This window comes from Lissotriton vulgaris, chromosome 8 (assembly GCF_964263255.1).
Source record: "Lissotriton vulgaris chromosome 8, aLisVul1.2, whole genome shotgun sequence".
In the NCBI taxonomy this organism is placed as follows: domain Eukaryota; kingdom Metazoa; phylum Chordata; class Amphibia; order Caudata; family Salamandridae; genus Lissotriton; species Lissotriton vulgaris.
The window spans coordinates 1114542234-1114562440 of record NC_141696.1 but is presented as its reverse complement, the minus strand read 5'-3'; positions in this window follow the sequence as shown (position 1 = coordinate 1114562440).

Here is a 20207-nt window from a genome sequence, read left to right as displayed (position 1 = left end):
AACCATTTGAACTTGCCAGAATCATAGAAAAATCCTATAAAGAACTAGGAAGAGATAGTTTGGGTGGGAAACCAGTAAAACCCCAACTAACAAAATCCTGAAAAAATATTTATTAAAAATAATCTAAAGACTCCAAAAAAGGGATGTATGATGTTACAACGCAGGCTATTACAACGCCTGCCGTTACAACGCGGTTTTTACATCGCATACCATTACAACGCATAGTGCTTTTAGGCGCTGGATAGTGAATTATTTAATTTACTATTCCAACTCCAGTCCCCGTGCATAGTAGGGAAGGTGTTGGATAGTGAATTAAATATATTCCCTATCCTAGAGCGCCCCCCAGCGCAATGCGTTGTAATGGTTTGCGTTGTAATGACCGCGTTGTAATGGTAGTGCGTTGTAAAAGTTTCGTTGTAAAGGATGTTTCCCCCAAAAAAGAGTTGGGATGGTAATAAACAATCCACTCCCAAGGAAAAACGATTCCTGTCCAGAGGAAGGTCTCCTCAACGGAGAGAAAGATCTCCTGGCCGAGGAGGCAAGTCTCCCCAAAGGGAACCCTCTGAGAAAAGATACAACCTTAGAGATAGGGATAAATTGAAAAAACCTGACAGATATCAAGATATTGATACACGCCCCTCTCGATATTTTCAGACTTCCTCACAGAAATCAGAAAGAAGAGGACGGTCAGAACACAAAGAAGAGCACGTCAAGTCCAAAGACCAGGAACCTGCTCATCAAAATAAAAAATTACATTATCCAAAGAAGAAGGTAGCCAGTATTAAAATTAAACATGCCGAGGATTCTGAGGACACAACTGAAAAACGGAGAGTGGGCCCAGACAATGCTAGACAGCGCAGCAGAAGTGACCATAGCTCGCAAGATCCTGATGAATCTTCTGGAGACAGTGGACACGAATGAATACATTCAGGTGGAAACTGCAGACACCAGAGTTAGCAAACCCCATAAATTATACGAAATAACATTGCGCATAGAGGGGGACAAGACTAGGAAAGTGAGGGGTCTCTTTTGGGATAACCTTTCGAAAGGTTATGACATCCTGTTAGCTGAAAAAGACTGGCCACCAGAATTTGTCAGGGAGTGCCCTCATGGCGAAGAAATGATTATGCCTGCCTTCTCAAATCATATTCCAATTCATAAAAAATACACATTTGCAAGAAAATGGGCAGTGGCCCAAGCTCCTGCTTTATATAAGAATCATGTAGGATGGGATGAGGATTCACCTCCCCACAAAATCCAGTTAAAAAGTCAACCCACTGCACAAAGGCAGTACCCAGTGAAACAAGAAGCTAAAAAGCAAGTCAGGGAGATCTTAGATCAACTTGAATATCAGGGGGTGATTGAAACATGCACCTCACAAATGAACAATCCTTTGTTTCCTGTCTCCAAACCAGACGATTCTTATCGTCTAGTTTTGGACTACAGACACCTAAACTCCTGCTGTAAAACATTTGCAGTACAAAACTCACACAGTGCAGCACTAATGAATAACATTGTGCGCAAAAAATATAAAACGACATTAGATATCTCTAATGGATTTTTCTGTCAAAACATTGCACCTGAAAGCAGGTTTTTGACCGCTTTCTCAACAATGGGGTCGCAAAAACATTTTTGTCGACTCCCACGGGGATTCAAGAATAGCCCAGAATTATTCTCAGCAAGGGTAACAGAGTTACTACAAATATATGATGATGAGGCATTATCCTATGTCGATGACATCTATCTTACAGACGATGACCTGGAGACTCACTTAAAAAGAGTGAACACCATAATACTTGGGTTCGCGTCAGAGGGTTACAAATTCAACTTTAAAAAGTCAAGAATTGCCCATCTAACTATCCTATTTTTAGGATATGAATTATCAAGTGAAGGCAAAAGACTAGCAGACCATTTCTTAGAGAAGTGTGCAGTACTCTAAGCACCAAAAACGCTGAAGAACTTCCAATCAATACTAGCTTTCCTGAATTTCGGAAGAACATACATTCTAAATTATGCAGAGAGGGGTAAACCTCTATGAATTAATAAAACCTGATTTCAAACCAATAAATTGGACTCAGAAACACACAGAAATGTTAAGATCATTACAAACAGACATGTTAGCTAAAACAAAATTACAAACTCGCGAAAACGTACGCAACCTTGTAATCCGAGTCATCCCAAGAAGATGCGGATTCACATACCTGACCTCTAATGAGGGGGAAACGGTACCAATAGCTTACAAATCACACTTGTACACACAAGCGGAAATGAAATTCAGTTCAACTGAAAAAATTCTAATAGCGGTTCAAACTGCTGTAGCAAAAGAAAGAGCCCTAGCCAAAGGCAAGACAATATCTGTTTAAACAGCAGAATCAGCCCTTGAGGCATTAACAAGTCTACGCAATCTAAATGCAGTGGCATTAGATCCAAAATGGATACAATGGGAAAATTCTCTTGCTGCAGAAGACGTGAAATACTATTTTGACCCGAAAATGAAAAAACTAAACGGTCTAGAATACGAACAAGAATATCCTCTGCCAATCGAAATTCTGCCTCTCGAGCAATATACCTGTGTGATCTATATGGACAGATTTGCACACCATTACGATGTAGATAAAAAATCCTACAATGCAGCGTGCGCGATTGTTAAAGGTCGCTGGCGCTCTGGTAAATTCAGACCGATGATTACCAAAACGGAATCACTCAGAAACTGTTCAGCTCAGCGAGCTGAAATAAGATCTTTAAAGATGGCCCTTGAAAATGCCGATCGCGAATTGCCCACACTGATAGTGTGCGATTCGCATTACTGCGTCAAGTCATACAATAGTGACATGCAGACATCGAGCAAAAACTGTTACAAAGATGACACAGGTGCCACAATAAAGCATAAAAAGCTTTGGGAACAAGTAGTTCTTTTACAGAAAGAACTACAAAAGACTCACGTGATACATACACTGAGTCATCAACTTGATGGCGTTCACGTTGCAGGGAATTCATTGGCTAACAGAGCCACAGCGGCAGCGGTTCAACCGGCTTCCGTAGCCACAAAAAAGCGTTCTAAAAACACATAGATGGAGAAACCATGCTGGCGGTAAAAGCGTCTTTAAAAGGCGATTATGCAGCATTACCTCTCAACTATCCACTCAGTAATACATACATAATTGATGCAAACTCCGTTCCTTTTGCTCAAATCCCTGGAGTGGGGGATAGAGTAATTCCAAACACGAACCGGAGAGTTTTCTTGATTGAAAACGCACACATGGGATTGGGTTTAAGGCACCAAGAGATCTTGAAATCTCTAAAAGAATTACAATCTGCTGTCTATTCATCGGCATACGGCGTCCCCCAGGGGTCGATTCTCAGCCCTCTGCTGTTTAATATCTATATCAGACCCCTTGCTACCATCGTGGAGGACGCCGGTTTGACAATCTATTCGTATGCCGACGACACGCAGATCGTGTTCTCTCTTTCCAGCAGTGAGGGCCATGAGGTCTCTGCATTGAAATCTGGCCTGTCACGCGTTGCTGCTTGGATGCACGACCATCTTCTCAAGCTCAACGGTGACAAGACCGAGGTTGTTATCCTGGGCAAGAATAAAGATCTGTGGGGCCCTCGGCATTGGCCCAGTGATATGGGTCCTCTGCCGAATCCAGCCCCCGTCGCCCGCAACCTAGGTTTCCTCATAGACGATAGGCTCTCTATGAGACAGCAGGTAACAAAGGTCGCTGCAATCTGTTTTTCCACCTTAAGATGATTGCAGAAGATCCAATGGATGTTGCCTTGCTCTACTCGGAGAACTGTCGTTCGGGCTCTTGTGATTTCTCGCATTGACTATGGGAATGTGCTCTATCTTGGGGCCGATAAGGCCACTATAAATAAGCTTCAAGTGGTGCAAAACTCGTCAGCTCGTTTATTGTGCAATGTACCCCGGAGATCCTCCGCAGTTCAGGCTCTGCGTGACCTTTATTGGCTTAAAGTCCCGAACCGTGTAAAATTTAAGACCTTATGCCTCCTCTTTAAAATCAGGCAGGGTTCTGCCCCTAAATACCTGCAGAACCTGGTCCAAGTCTATAAGCCTGGTCGGACTTTAAGATCTTCCACTAGTGGCGATTTCTCTGTTCCCAGAATTAAACTGGCCAAAATGGGCGGCCGCTCGTTTTCTTATCTTGGCCCAAAGATGTGGAATGCTCTACCGCCGGCTTTGAAAGCAGAGACTGATCTTCTCCCTTTTCGTAAAAAACTGAAGACTCTTTTGTTCAATTAATTTCCCTGCACTGTTTGTTCCGTTTTGGGCCTTCTGCTTGTTTTCCTTTCTTTTATCTATCTCTGGCGCCGGGAAACCCATTGAGGGTAGCTGCGCGCAATATAAGTTCAAATAAATAAATAAAATAAGTAACAAATCAGAATACTGGTGGCCGTGGATGAGCTTGCAAATTTACAAATTTGCAATTGATTGTCCAGACTGCAACAAAGATCGCAGTTGTGAACCGGACCAGACTATTGCCAGGACACCTTTATTAGAAAGCATCAGGCGATCTATACGCAGAAATCCAGCCGGAGAAATGCGTCCCCATAATTATTAAGACTAGATTCACTTAAAAATGTAGGCCCCCGCGCTCGGCTGATGCCAGAACTGTTATAAAAGATTTGCGAGTCTTTATCGGCACATACGCAATTGGCATGCTACATTCTGACCAGGGTCCTGCGTTTAGCTCTCTAGCTTACAAAGAAGCCATGACCAGCCTGGGCATTGCATTGCGGTACTCTTCTCCCTTCTATCCTGAAGGAAATTCGGTAGTGGAAAGAAAAAACCGTGACATAAAGCAATCTATAACAGCGAGGGTATTAGGTTCGGGTGATGGGTGGGTCAAACATCTAATAAGTGTCCAACGTAGTCTTAATAACATGTCAAGAAATTCTCTATTAGGTATCAGTCCGTATGAACTTTTGTTTGGTACTAGAATGATTATCCAGGACTTAGATCGTCAAACTTCAGTGGTAGAAGAAAAAACCTTTGATATCAAAGATCATTTGGCTGTTTTACAGGACTTGAATGAAACAAGAAAGTGTCTAAGTAACATAAAGTTTAAGCCAGCAACCACTGAAGAACCACCTGTCCCAGCAAGACCTGTCTAGATTCCAAAGATTGGGGATCTGGTCAGAGAAAAGATCGCGGTGAAGAAGGAATTTGGGCCTTCTTACAGAAAAGCAGTACCTGTCTTAGCTGTCAGCGGAACAAGATCAGTAGTACTACCACCCCTTGCTGATAAAAAGGAGAACCGAGTTGTATCCATCGACCTTGTGAAACCACAAACATGTGGCCGATAATAAATAGCAGGCCCAGTGGACTCCCAAGAAATAGCAGAAGACCAAAGTTTGCTACAATCCAAGAGGTTCAAACTGAGAGACTAATCACATTTGATAAACCTGCAGTAAATAAAAAAGGACTATGCAACAAAGCCATGGAACTTGTGCCTCTTGAAACCCAAATTGCAACAGTTCATGAAGATACACCAATCTACAATGATGTAGCCTCGGACTATACAAATGTAACAAAAGAAAATGCAAAAATCAATGGAAATCCGGAAGCAATCCCACCAATTTACAGAACTGCATCTGGCTACTTTATCAACTTTGATGACTTTTTTCCGATGATCCAAGTGAACATGGCGACAAGCCAGCAACAAAAACTTTCAAAGAAAAAATGACCGAACTTTATCACCAACTAAAAGAAACATATCTGATTTCACCATGGATTGAATTTTGGACGGTGTTAGGTGTACTTTTCCTCCTGCTTTTGCTCATCATGGTTTTATGCTTGGGTCAATTCATTGATGGAAAATAAAGTACAATGGACACAGCAAGTCAGAACATCAACTTGGTCCTGAAGTCTCACAGATACTCTCACATCGAGAAAAGAGAACTGTCATCAGTGAACATCACAGCCAATCCAATACCCGGTGGGGTAGCATGGGACAGAACTGATTATGAAATCTATGACCCGATTGAGCTATTGAAGTATCCACACCAGTTTAAGGTTTCCTTAAGTGACTTTGTGATACCAAGTACTTTCTCTGATGATTGGGACTTTGACAATATTAATAATATGATGTCAGATTTAGTAATGTCAGCTAAATTCACAGAACATGATTATTTGCAGGGTTCATCAAATTATGAAGAATTATACTGTTACAATCACTATGGCCATCACTATTTGCATAAATCTGCTCAACCTAGAAATGTTTTTACTTATAATCAATGGGAACATTGTCCAACTCCACCAAAAGGAAGCTCGAAAACATTTTATGAGAAATTTCCATACCTCTCAGGGTTTAACAACAGTGATCCAGAAACGTTTTATTTTAAAATGTTAAATAAGACAGGAATGAAAACAATGTTGACAAATACTAAATTGATTTATTCTGAAAAATGCTATGACAAAATGTCTACATTTGGTTTTGAATTTTGGAAAAATAACATTGAAACAAAACCATCTGGGGTCCAAAAGACTGGCAGGTACAAGGTCTAGAATCATTATTTAGAGCCTGCATGATCCCAGAACAAATAATATTCCTGAATGATACCATTCAACAAACTACTTGTCTTGGTTTAGCTAAGATAAAAGACTTAAATAAACCATCTATTCCGAAACCCATACCTGATAGTAATAGCACTACGGATGTGGAAATAGACGTATCCCATATTTTTCACCAAAACAGAACAAATCCTGATTGGAAAAAATGGTTGATCTGGCCCACAGACACAAATAACTGTCAAGATAGATTCCTGAACAAAACACAGGGGTTCGAACTGACCAGGACAGACCCAAGATATTCCCAGAGACAACATCCAGGGATAGTTACAACATACAGTGTAGGGAAACTATGCCTTGAGTGGCTCCAGAAATCCACACTGGCTGAAATTAAGCAACACTTGACTTTACTTAAAGAAGGTGCTGACTTGCGAGATTTCATAATGGGACCTCGCAAACAGCGTCAAAAACGTTTCATAACGGCCGGTATATACGCTGCATACAACGAAGCTTGGAAAGTAATGCAAATTGAAACAGCGGAATAAATACGAGAAATTGATTGTATAAATTTGGAAAAATCACTTTCTGTAGTGGACAATGGGTTAACGACTGTCCTCCAGAATATATTCACTGGACAGCATTGTATTCTCTGCCTTTGATATAATAGAGCAAGACTTGCTAATGTTACAACATGGTCAGTCCCAATTGCGTTCTATTGTACAGCTTGGCTGGACGTTGCAAAACCTACGTTCAGGCTACGTGCCATGGCGTCTAATCAACATAACATCATTATTTTCTATCTTTAACCTTACTGATAAACAAATCAGTTTGGCACAAAAAGGAGCAGACTATACGATTCTGAGCATTGAAAAACTCGAGAGATTACCATTGACAATGTCAGAGAGACCTGTCATTGAATGGATAATACACTGAACAATTACAATTCCGATAACAACTTTCCAGTTTAAATATTGGCAAGAATATATACCAGCAGGCCAGTATGAGAAGTTGGGTAAAGGATACATCAAATCAACCTGGGATTTACCTTACACACACAAATGTTATAGTAAAAGGAAAAAGGAGGTATTCCTTAGTGGTAATAATTGTAAAAAAATCACTAAGCGGAACACTTCTGTGTCAAGGTATTAACTTGCATGGAGCCTGCGAAGGGTCTTCAAATAACCTTTCATGTCACCTGCAAGGCACTCCTGCAACACAGATAGAGCCATTTTTCAGACAGCTATCCAACGGCAGCTACATTCTAATAAATGGCCACAGCTGTTGTGGAATGGTGCCAGGAAAATCCTATCTCGTAACCGTTACATCCAGGATCATTTGCTGTATGCAAGTATTGTATCCAAACAGCAATCCAGACATGGAGGCGGCAATATGGCCTTATGTGAATATCTCTTCTATTTGAATTGATACTTTAAGCAGAATGAAGTCTATTCTTTTACAGACTACTGTGCCTTTGACCTCATCCAAAGAAACGTATGATCTGCAAGTTGCAAGGACAGTGGCAGAGATACTTACCCTTTTATCGATGAATTGCCCCGTGCATTTCGTAGAAATGTTAAGTAAAATTTTAAACATGTCTGATACCAGTGGCATCGCACATGTATTTAAGACAATTGTTTCGGGACTGTTAACACCATTTGAAACAGTTCTGGGCATCTTCCCAAATTTTGTCCTTTCTGTCTTTGGCGGCCTACCTTTAATTTTGGGACTCGTAGCAGGAATTTTATTTTTGTTCCTTCTGCTCCGATATGGCAAGCCAAGCCACAGACAAGACTCCAGCAACAATGAAAGAGACGATCCTAGCAATACACTACCGAGATAAAATCACTAAGGTCCTCAGATTAGCCCGGCTAAGAGATCTGAGTGCAACTTGGTTTCTTTCATTCAGACCAATCTGGCAAGATTGCATCTTACCTGTGCTTAGATGTCTGCTATGCGGAGAAGAATGCGTGTTGGACGTCTGTCTTACACTACCATCAGCAGTACCGATGGATATCGATACTTTGCTTTGTCCGGTAACGACTCATGCAACGTGTTGTCCCCAGCGGCTACCTATTCTGATGACGGCATTCGTTGAGACTTCACCATTACGAATAGGTGGCGGTGAAGTACGAGAGGAAAGCAGCACCAAACAGGTACAACCTTCTGTGAGCATTGCTGATCCAAACATCGATGATAGCAATCACGCTCACAACTGCACAGTTAAAACATTTTCGAACTTGGTCGAACTTTTACCTGATGTTGTAGACCAATTTTTTGCAAGCCCATCTGATATGATGTTCTCCCCTGAACAACGAGAATAACTTTTAAAAGCAACAAGCACACAGCGTTCCCTGAACTCTGAATTCGGCCTTCAGTTTTATATTTTTCCCCTGAAAGCGAAATTGTTTTTTTCTTTCACTTCAAAAATATTTACCCTTTTTTCTGGCACATGGTACTCTGCTTAAAAAAGAACTATTCTTAGAGAACAGAACTTCTATTTTTGGAGACACTAGAGACAATATTTTACCTCAGCCTCTAGCGGATGTACAGCATTTTTTTTTTAAATATGTGATGAAATGGTCTCGACCTTCTTTTCTGTAAACAGAGCCATTTCATGTGTAATTTTCGCAATTCATTCGGCTGATATATATATGCATTTAACTGAATGATAACCCTGCTTAAAAAGCGTACAGTACCAATACTCATTTTGGTGTATAAACCATACACCATTTCAAATGCAATTTATGTATTTTGGGGTGGGTTGGAAAACACACATGCATCGTTATATGTTTAATATTGCTTATTATTTAGTAATGATGGACATTAATACGTGGAGTGGGTGTTGTGTTTCTATCTAGGACCCTAATTCGATATTCCCGATTCATGCCCTTATGTGGTTATAGCAAATAATATCCTTATAAAGGCATAGGAATCATATCCATATTTAGTAATAGCCCATGCAGTCCAAATACGGCAAGGCTACTCCCATAGACTCCTAGAAAGCACAACACATTCTTTAAACAAACCAAGCCTCCAGCAGCCCGGGAATTCCCCCTGCTTTTGTTTTGATTTGCACAAGAACTCCTGGAGTCCAGAAAGAACTGTTAGTTCTTAGTGACGTCTTATGTCTTACCTTACGTCAAACCCGGCACCTTTCAGGTATAAATATACCAATGTTGCCTTAAGCAAACACACGGTGGTTGGGAGCAGAGCGACGTTCTACTTACCCGGGAGCCCAGCTGTTGCAAGAGCCGATGGAAGCCGCCCCTCCCTTTCGACGCACTGAGAGAGACGCTGTCTTTCACTCCAGCCGAGAAAATCTAGCTCCGGTGTTCCCAAGTCGCCCTCGCTGGTTGCTGGGAGATTGAGTCCTGAGAAACGAGATACAAGACCTCCTTCATTCTATAACCAAGGTACGGAGCTGATTAAAACCTTAGAGAGAATTCTTGATTCAGATTCTTGGCAAAAACCTAACTTAACTTAAGACTGCAATTCACTTACTCCTTCCCACGTATTAGGCTTAGGTACACCGGGGTAGGCGTATCTTAGAAGCACCAGTTGAGTTCGTTAGTCAATATTTTTATGGATGTATATATTTTATCCATTTTAAAGTATTATATGGCTCAGAAACCATATCAATGCTTTTACAGTATTATTTCATAATACTACTTTTACTGTACGCACTTTACTTTATGTATTGCAATTGTGGCAATTCATTTCTCTTGCATGAGAAAGAAGACTGCTCAATGAAATAACACCTTTTATTGAAAACGCCCGTCTCTCTATTTCTCTGCACTCTGGTGAAATTAAGCATGCACGATTGACTGAGTGAAATAGTTGTCTATTGTTTTCACACGACTCTAGAGATATACTCTTTATTCTGAGGGAGCGAAGTTGTCATGTTATATGGTTGTCAGAAGCTAATCCCCTAGTGACCCGGAAGTGATTGAATCACTTCCGGGTCACTATGGAACAAAGGCCAGGCCGGTTAGATCCGGCCTGACAGATAAGAGGTTAAAAGGCCGTGGAGCCGGGGACTCTGCCTATCTGACTCCGCCGCCAGGGCCTGCTCCACAAGCCTCTAGGAGGCTGTAATTCTTTTTCCCCACCCACCATCCCCTGAAGCAGATGATTGGTATTGTGTGTTATGAAGGTTTTCACAGTTTTGTTACAAATGTTTATAGATGACAAGAGTGTCTGACTAATACGTTTTTCTTCAGTAGAACTTTATCCCGTTTACAGGTCATCAATTGTCGTATTTATTGCTATTCCTTGGTCAGGTGGTAAGGTCATGATTGGTGACCAGTTAATTTAAGGTCCTTAGGGGGCGGCGCCATTCTTGAATGGGGTCGCCCAAAGGGAGGGACAAGTGGTCTCTCCTAAAACTCCAGGGGCAGTTACAGCCTGTTGGCTACATGAGTGCGGGGGAGGGGAGAGTCAAGCTTTCTCTAGGCTGGTTGGCCACCCCTCACGTGCACAATGATGCCAGTAAATGTTACAGAGATGCAAGGGCCCTCTTTAATGGAGTTAATAGAGCATACAGGGGTAACCGGGGGTCGGAAGTACCCTCACGGTAAAGCGTGCCCTCTGCGCATGCGCACTTCGACGGAAGGGTGTGGATAATAGGGCGTACAGGGGTAACCGGGGGGGAAGTACCCTCGCTGTAAACGGGCCCTCTGCGCATGCGCACTCCAACAGGAGGGCGTGGTTTAAGTGATAAGGATCTGACACCAGTTAGTGACCTTGCCTTAGGCCCAAATAGGATACGCAGAAAAGAAATATTGTAAAATGTGAATTGATACGTTAGATTCGGATAGGAAATACCTTGTACTAGAAGTATGTCAAAGTTAGCCATCTGATATCTGTATATATCAATTGTAATAGAATGTCATGGAACGTTTTCTGCGTAATTGTGTAAATATTGTTTATTTAAGTTTTTGATTTATTTGTATGTTTTAATAAATACGGCCGGGGGGTCGTAAGAACCCCCGCCTCCAAAAAATCCCTCTCATGTCCTGGTAAATAATGTTTGTTAACGGAAGGGAGGGGGTCCTCCGGCAGTCCCTGGCCATAGTATAGGAGACGGCATGCATTTGTGCTTGCTGTAGGCAATTATTGTTTTAACATTAGAGAAATAAACAGTAAAAATCTACCCGCTTGGCCTTAGAACAGGCTCACAAACTTATCTGTGGGACCAACCCACCAGGCTCTGCCTAACACTTGAATTATGCGATTGTGCAGCAGCAGCATTTTGTGGCTTAAGTATACCTTTGCCGCATTTGCCGCATAATCCATGATCTGCTGCATAATCTGCAGATTTTAACAAACAAAAAAATTGTCTCTAGTTCAAGCGGTTTAAATGTTACTGAAAACGCAGCAACATGTGTGGCTGTGCAGTGGAATACCCTTTACAAAGGCTTATTTGTCACCTTTCTGTTGTTTATTACTATACTTGGGAGCTGAACTTTTTTTTAATGAGGTGCAATCTATGCCCAGACATTATTAACAAGTATAACAACGGCAAAATAATAAAGTAATACTACTATAACATGCCACATTACACCACACACTTTCTTTTTTCTTGCCACATGATTTAGAGAAAACCTGTTGAGTAATTTGTCCCTTCCCTGCCCCATTATTCCAGTGGCCCTGCCGACCCTGGACACCTGTCTCTGGAAAGGTGGCATGTCGGTCTCCTAACTGTAAAAAACCTCAGCTAGTTACACAGAATTAGCACTCCAGCACTTCTGATGGAGTGTGCAAGGAGGCAGACTAACTAGCCGATGACAACGTAAACTCTGGGGATTCAGGCGCCATCTCCCAGGAGTTTAAATGGAAATCCCACAGAAAAAGAAGGAACTATCCAAGAGTAAAGTGTGGACATCTGCAGAAAGTAAGTGGAGTCCGCATTGACAAAGGAGTCCTCCGCTATTATGTTACAGGGAATCTATAGGACTCATCTTCCTTGAAGGTAAATGAGTAGTCGCGTACACATGAAATGATCATTTGGAATTCAGGTATTTATGTGCACAGGAAATGAAAGGAGTCCCAATAAGCACAGGCGTCCTTCCCCAATAAATAAATATAATCTATGGAGAAATGGGACTCATCTTCCTCTGCAATGAATGATGAACAGAGTGTTCACTAAGGGAGAAAATAATGTGTATGCACACTGGGGGCACCTCCAGCGGAATGCAGGAGGGGCTTCCGGGCACAGGTTGTTCCTTCCTCTGCGATTTTGAGGATTTCTCTCCTAAGCAATTGATTTATTTAAAAAGTTCTATATAGCGCAACTCGACCCGAATGTATCAGAGCGCTTTACATGAGTTACAAGTTACATAGTTACATCACTTAAATGAAAGAGTCACATGGGGAGGGAGGGAATACACAACTGGAAAAACAAGGAAAACAATGACTGATGTCCGGCTGGGCAGGTGACGGCCGATGGGGTGAAACCAGGGCCAGACTCCTCTTTAGCTGAATATGACAGCTCCACCGGGCATCGGCGAAGGTTGCTCATGTATCCAGGTGAGTACAAACAGTTTTGACGCCCATGGGGCATGCATGAATTTTTTGCCCATGTCCCAAACGCTTTATCTTGACTGCGCCTAACGAATTGAACGTGCTACACAGGTGATATGATAGACCGTGAGTCAGTAGTTCTGATCTTTGCATTCTCATTATAATAACTCTAATTACACATTATTATTTTCTCTAGTCATAACTAAATGGTCACTAATTTTGAGAGGATTACCAGTTGCAGGATTTGCTCACTGCCAATTGTATTGGCTGTAAGTATGCTTCGAATAATATAATTTGCTTTCACGTTAGGACACTGCTATTTTTTATAATAGTTTTTTATAATAACATTCCTTTTCAGTCTCTTAATTCCTTGAATTCTTGGTTGGTCGCCCTAATTTTCTCATGTGGGATAATTGATTTTATGCCCCAATAAATGATGATGGTACGATCTCTTCACTATCTTCACTTTTAGTTTTAAATGTTTTTTTATTGAGCCATAAGAAAGCATAATAAAGCATCGCAGTACAATGTGCATGTAATAGATAGACCAATCACAGGTGGTAATCGCGTGTCCATATAGTGCTAAGGAAGATTGGCATCGGACGTGGTCATGCGATAAGAGCAAGGTGATGCAGAAGAGGCACAAGGCGACAATATTGGCCAACAATTTAAAAACAATCCAACCCCACAAAACCCCCCCGCCCCCCCAGCCAACCCCCCACCCTCCTCCCCAACCAGTGTGCCGTGTGTTATAGGTCCATTGTTTATGGATCAGAAAGAAATATGCCCTGCGCACCCGTGAAGTGATTAGGTGCCAGTCGCCGGTTCAGTAAGGCGTAACAGTCGTAAGTACTTGGGACAGGTAATTTCGTTGAATTCCTTGGATAGCAGTGATATGAATGGTTGCCAGGCCTTTTGAAATGTGGCTGTAGTCTGAGAGAGAGTAGCCTGAATACGTTCCATGCCCAAGGTGAACCAGAGTTTGTGTAACCACCCTGTGTGAGTGGGTTTGGTCGTGGACCCCCAAAGTGAAAGGATATGTTGCGTGGCAGCTTGCATGGCGATGCCCATCTGGCGGCCTCGGACAGATTTCAGGGGGAAGGTAAGTGCATACTATCTTCACTTTTGAATGTGAGTATGGCAATTGACACCTTCATTGTCATTTTTTGCATTGTAATACAAGTTGGCTGGGAACTTGAATTATTTCTATTGTTTCCACAGCTAGTGATTATTCATCCAATCTCTTGGCATCCTTTGAATCATTGCCGTAATTCTGGTTGCACCTTCTTCTTCCCCATTTGAATAGGTGAAATTTAAAAAATATCTTATTCTTTGGGGAAGGTCGCTATTTCACATTGGGATTCATTTCCTCACATATTTTGTGCGGTGATATTTAGTATACTTGTTATCCGGAAACTTCCCCCATTCTTTTTTCCCTTTTCCTTTTTTCACTTCTTTTGTTTTGTTTTTGCTTATTATGTTTACTCAGAGATTTACACTGATTCATGTAAGTTGTAATACATTTAGCCTCTCTGTGATGCTTATGTACACATATTTTTTTTGTCTTGAGATGTCTTATCTAATTGTTCTGGACGCCCAGATAGTTATTTTTCTGACCTGATGATGACTGTGAATGTCCACAATGGTCGAAACGTTGTTGACGCATGTATGTGGCGGTAATTGATGAAGGACGCATGGTTAAGCTTTGTGTTGTTTCAGTTTTGTCATGAAATTCCTATCTATTATAATCCCTTCCCTCATCCACCTGTTCGATTACACATTGTATTGTTGATCATTTTTATTGTGTGTGTACTGTGTTGAGCGCCATTGTCTTACATGTTTTGCTATAAATTATCTTCAAACTTAATTGTGTAGTACATGGGTTTCCCTCTCTCTCCCCTTTTTCTCTTTCTCTTTTTTTCTTTATTGATCTATTAAATTGACATAATTTTTGTATCTTAATGTGTAGTTTGTTGTTTGTTTGTATTGTTACCTTGAACCCTTGTTAGGATTCCAGTATTTACCCATGGTTCAGGTTTGTGAGGGTTGCCCCTGTTTCCATAACCATTTCAGTAAAGCTGCTTGCTGTGAGGGCTTTCTGCCTCGACATTTGCCTAAATTATTATGGCCAATGTTGATATTCCAACCTACTCGGAGGAATATATCTCTGAAATAAAAAGTGGTCCTTCTATACTAGGGCCTACAGCCGTGCCACAAGTCGTCCGAAAGTCACAAGCATTGCTTGATTAACTTGAGCAATGCAGGAAGAAGCATGTTCGTACCACCTTACACGCACTGATGATGACCGAATATTTTAAAAAAGATGTAATACCGGTGGGCTTGCAAGTTCGCAATGACCCCGTAATCTTCACCAACTATCCTAAATTCAGAAAAGGCTTTAGTCACATAGGTGTTACTTGCTCCTGACATTGGCTAGTCCATGCAATAGACCCTGCTTTGGAGCACAGTATGAAAGAGCTGGAAATCATTGCTGACTTAGAGAGATGCTTGAAAGAGGGTAATGTGATAGCTGATGCAAAAACTGCCCTTGAAAAAGTGAATAAAACTATTGACGAATTTATAAAAATTGGCTGCACAAAAAAAAATATATATATCCAAAGGGACATTGCTAATTTTGATCAAGTAAAGGCCCATCCATATCTACTGGATGATTTTTACTCTCAGCCTAAGCAACAGTACTCAGAGAATGATCAAACTTGGGGTCGATTCAGGAGAAACACAGCAATTACTTTCTCAGATTCTTCTGCTAGTTCCGCTGACGAATCTGACAACAGCTCCAATCCTGGACAAGGGTAATCAACATCCGGATATAATCCTTTTTTAGAACAACGTGGTAGAGGATTAGGTCGGGTGAAAGCCAGACCTTCCCCACAACAATGGACCTTCCAGGCAGGGGGACGACAGACCCGCCGGAAATTTTACCAGTGGGGTCCACCCCGATAGATGAGACAGACAATATGGATACTTGCCCTGACACCATTCCCATCTTCAATTTGTCTAACCATTCACTGTCTTCAGCTGAAATAACTCTTCTGAGTAAAGGGCTCAGTTTTGTTCCTACTGAAAAAACTTGTCTCTTTGAGATCCAAATGGAACTGCTGCAGTTTTTTTCGAAAACTAAGTTTGAAAGCCTTTTTTTTTCAACAACAGTATTAGTGATGCCTTTAATCCATCTGCGGTACAAAAGGGGGTGGTAATGGACGGAGCATCTGAATCAATCAAACACTCACAACCAGTCAAAAGATCTGGGTTTAATCCATCACCGTTCTTTAGCCCACTCTGCCACCCCAGTTCAGATATGGCTATATGCAAATCAGTCTGACCCTGTGCCTCATAGGAACAGACCAGCCAGAACTGCCAAGCCACGCCTTCCCTGGACCGGAAACAAGCTTCCGAGGACCGGTTTCTGGCATTCCAGCCGCCTTCAGCTCGGCTTGCTTGAATCCAGTGGCAAAGTGAGCAAGGGACTCACGTCTGAGCATACCCTGCCACACTTATGGCGGCCAAAAGCGGTACAAAAGGGGGTGGTAATGGACGGAGCATCTGAATCAACCAAACACTCACACCCAGTCAAAAGATCTGGGTTTAATCCATCACCGTTCTTTAGCCCACTCTGCCACCCCAGTTCAGACATGGCTATATGCAAATCAGTCTGACCCTGTGCCTCATGGGAACAGTCCAGCCCGAACTGCCAAGCCATGCCTTCCCTGGACCGGAAACAAGCTTCCGAGGACCGGTGATGGATTAAACCCAGATCAGTTGACTGGGGGTGAGTGCTTGTATTGTCAACGCTCCGTCCATCATTCCCTTTGGTTTTTCTTTAATCCATCTGGACTGAGACCTCAGTTTTCAACACTCCTACAAATAAGATGCCCTTTGAACTGTTGGCCTTCAAGTCTAGTCTAAAGGAAATCACGGCTCTGAATGAAGAGTTTGAATATATTTCTTATAACATCTCTTTGACTGAATGCCAAGTGCTCCGTGCCCTCAAACAAAATCATGAGGTCATTATAAAGCCCGCTGATAAGGACCGCGGTATAGTCGTGCAACCCCATGACAAATACAAGTCTGAGATCAGACGTCAACTTGATAATATAAATCATTATACTATTCTGAGAGCCAATCCTTTGTCTGACATAAAACAATTAATTGTAATGGCAACATCTTTGGCTAAATTGTCTTGTTTTCTTAGCAATAAGGAATTTACATTTCTAAACTCTAAATCTCCCAGAACCCCTGTCCTTTACACACTTCCAAAGGTGCATAAGGATCTGGTTAATCCTCAAGGCCGACCCATAGTCTCCGCATGTGGGTCGGTCCTGGAACCACTCTGTAAATATATTGACGTATTTATAAAAGATTTAGCCGTCAATACTCGCAGTTATGTACATTATAGTGGGGATAATGGTTCCCAACTTGAAACAATGCATTTTCCCCTGAAACCAAATATTTGGTGTGTTTGAACATAGAGTCCTTATACACAAATATTCCCCAACTTGAGGGCATTGAAGTCATCAGAAGAGACTTAGACAGATGTCCGGGTCCAGTCATGGTCCCGACTGATTTCATTATTGAATGGCTGACCATCTCTCTTAACCGTAATTGTTTTGAGTTTGATGGACATTATTATTTACTGGTCAAGGGCACTTAATGGGGGCTTCTTATACCCCAATTTTGTTATTCTGTTTGTCCATGATTTTGAATGCACTTTTATTTATGACTCTGGGAACAATACTTATTTTGATAACGTTGTTTTTTTAAGGAGGACTGCTTCAGAAAAGCCGAAATCCTCACCAAAAAATTGCAACATTGTGGTTACCTTAAGAAACTCATAAAAAGATCATTAAAGAGAGCATGGTAGAACCATCATGAATTCCTCCTTACTCGGAAGGCATGTAAAACAATGAACCGTATACCTTGCGTGACGACCTTCAATACACAAAGTAACAAAATTACCACCATTATTAAAAAAACATTGGCCACTAGTTTTATCTACAGGTATTACGAGTGAACAGCCCCTGTTTTCATTCAAAAGGGGCAAAAACATTGGAGATCATCTTGTTCGTGCTGCTTTACCTAGCATAGAGACATCTGATTTGACCTGATTTTACCACATTAAGGGGTTTGAACAAAATTGTTGCCCATTGTATATGTGTAAATTGTTTGATGTGTGATTCTAGTCTCAATACCAAACAATTAATTCATAGACCCATCTGCCATAACCTTCGCAAAAACGTAAAGCATGCTTGGCACAACATAAAAGCCAAATCAGATGTAAAACTGAACATGCACCCCTAGTGTCTCATTTTCTGGGACACAACCATGCACCATCTGACCTGCGATGGCAGGTCAGTGAAGTGATTAAAAAAACTCCCAGGGGCGGCAGTATTGCGAATATCTTGAATAAAACCGAATGTCATTGTATCCTTCGATGCAATAGCATCCATAAGGGTCTCAACACTTTGGAGGAATGCAATTCCATCATATTCTGTTGTTAAAAACATCTATAAGATGGGCAATTGCTTCCCATATGTGAGTGTAGCAGATAATGATAATCCATGTGTTTATACCATATTGCGGTTAGAGTGATTGCAATATTGTTAGATACTTCTGCATGTGTCTTTGAATATGTGCTTTTCAGTGAAAGTTATAAACACAATGTTGCTCAATGTCCTACTCTCTGTTTATTAAACATTTAAGATTACACTGTGGCAATAGGTGCACATATATTAATGATGAGTTGCAATGCGGGGAGATTGACTATTTTGTTACATGTGTCTTGCATTATGTACATCAAGTGATCCTCCATCATTAGCCTAATCATTCACATGTCTCCTATATTTGCTTTACTGTGAAAGTTATATACCAATGTTGCTCAATAATTCACTGTTTGGTTTACCAAGTACTTAAGATCTATTGTGGCAATATGAGCACAAGGATTGCTATTGTGTTGCAATGCAGACAGATTAAATGTTGTAATGCATGTGCTCTATATCATGGACATCAAATGATTGTCTGATATTATTTGTTCACACTCTTTTCTTGTGTCTTATTTCTTTTTCTCCTCTTTGGATTTGTATTTATTTAAGGACCTTTTTAGTATTCTACCTATTGGCTACTATATGGAACTTTATGGCCAGGGTGGATTACCTATTCTAATACGGCCGCTATCTTTTTGGTTTTCAGCTTCGTTTTTAAACTTTCACGTGGTAGCATTGACACATTGTTTTCCATACTTTCATATTACCGCATCCCTTGAATTTCTTGCCCCACATGGTCGTCTTCATTATCTCGTGGGGTCTAAGTGCTCTTTTATTCTAATTACTTATTTCCTTTTGGAAGCCATGACGACTAGCGGATATTTATTTACCACGATTTCTTCACCATGTGGTGCGTCATCTTTGCGATTATGGGTGTAATCTTTTCCACTCCTTACTCGTACAACTCTCTACTCTAATATGGCCGCCGCTGTCTGTATATCTGCTTCAGTCCTACTATTGTTTTCATGGACGTTTCAATGTGTACTGCATTGGCACGTGTGCTTGTTATTTACACAGTTACGCGTCTGGTGGTTCCTCCGATCTTCAGGACGTGAATTGGAATTTTAGGTGAGTTCACTGTGAGCAGCAGCATTGTGCACGTTGTACGGATGAGCTAGAAGTCATTAGTTCCCGATTTTAAGGAATGTTTGGAATTTATGCCATGTTATTTCAATTTATGTAGATCGTATTGAAAATCTGCTCTAGTCACCACTACTTTTCACTCCCAACCACTGTTCCCAATAAGGCGCGCGCCCACGCGCACTTCTCTACCCCCGAGCGCGCAGTGCCATGTATGGAGCGCACACCGACTGCACATCCCGTGAGAGTATTTGCGTCGCCACCACTTTTAAAAGGCGCAAGGCGCGAAAAACAGGCAGTTCCATATTGCGGAGGACGGCGGCGGAAGTGACCACTTTGCAGCGAACACTCGGGAGAGGAGATATGTGTTGGCCACTTGCTGTACTTTTGTTTCTTGCGCGTGTGTTTTCGTATAGCCCTGAACTGTTTGTTTGCTGTATTCTTTTATTAGTAAAGCGAGGCTGCGGGGGAGATTGTGTGCTTTTATTTAAGTATTCATGTTAATTAATTAA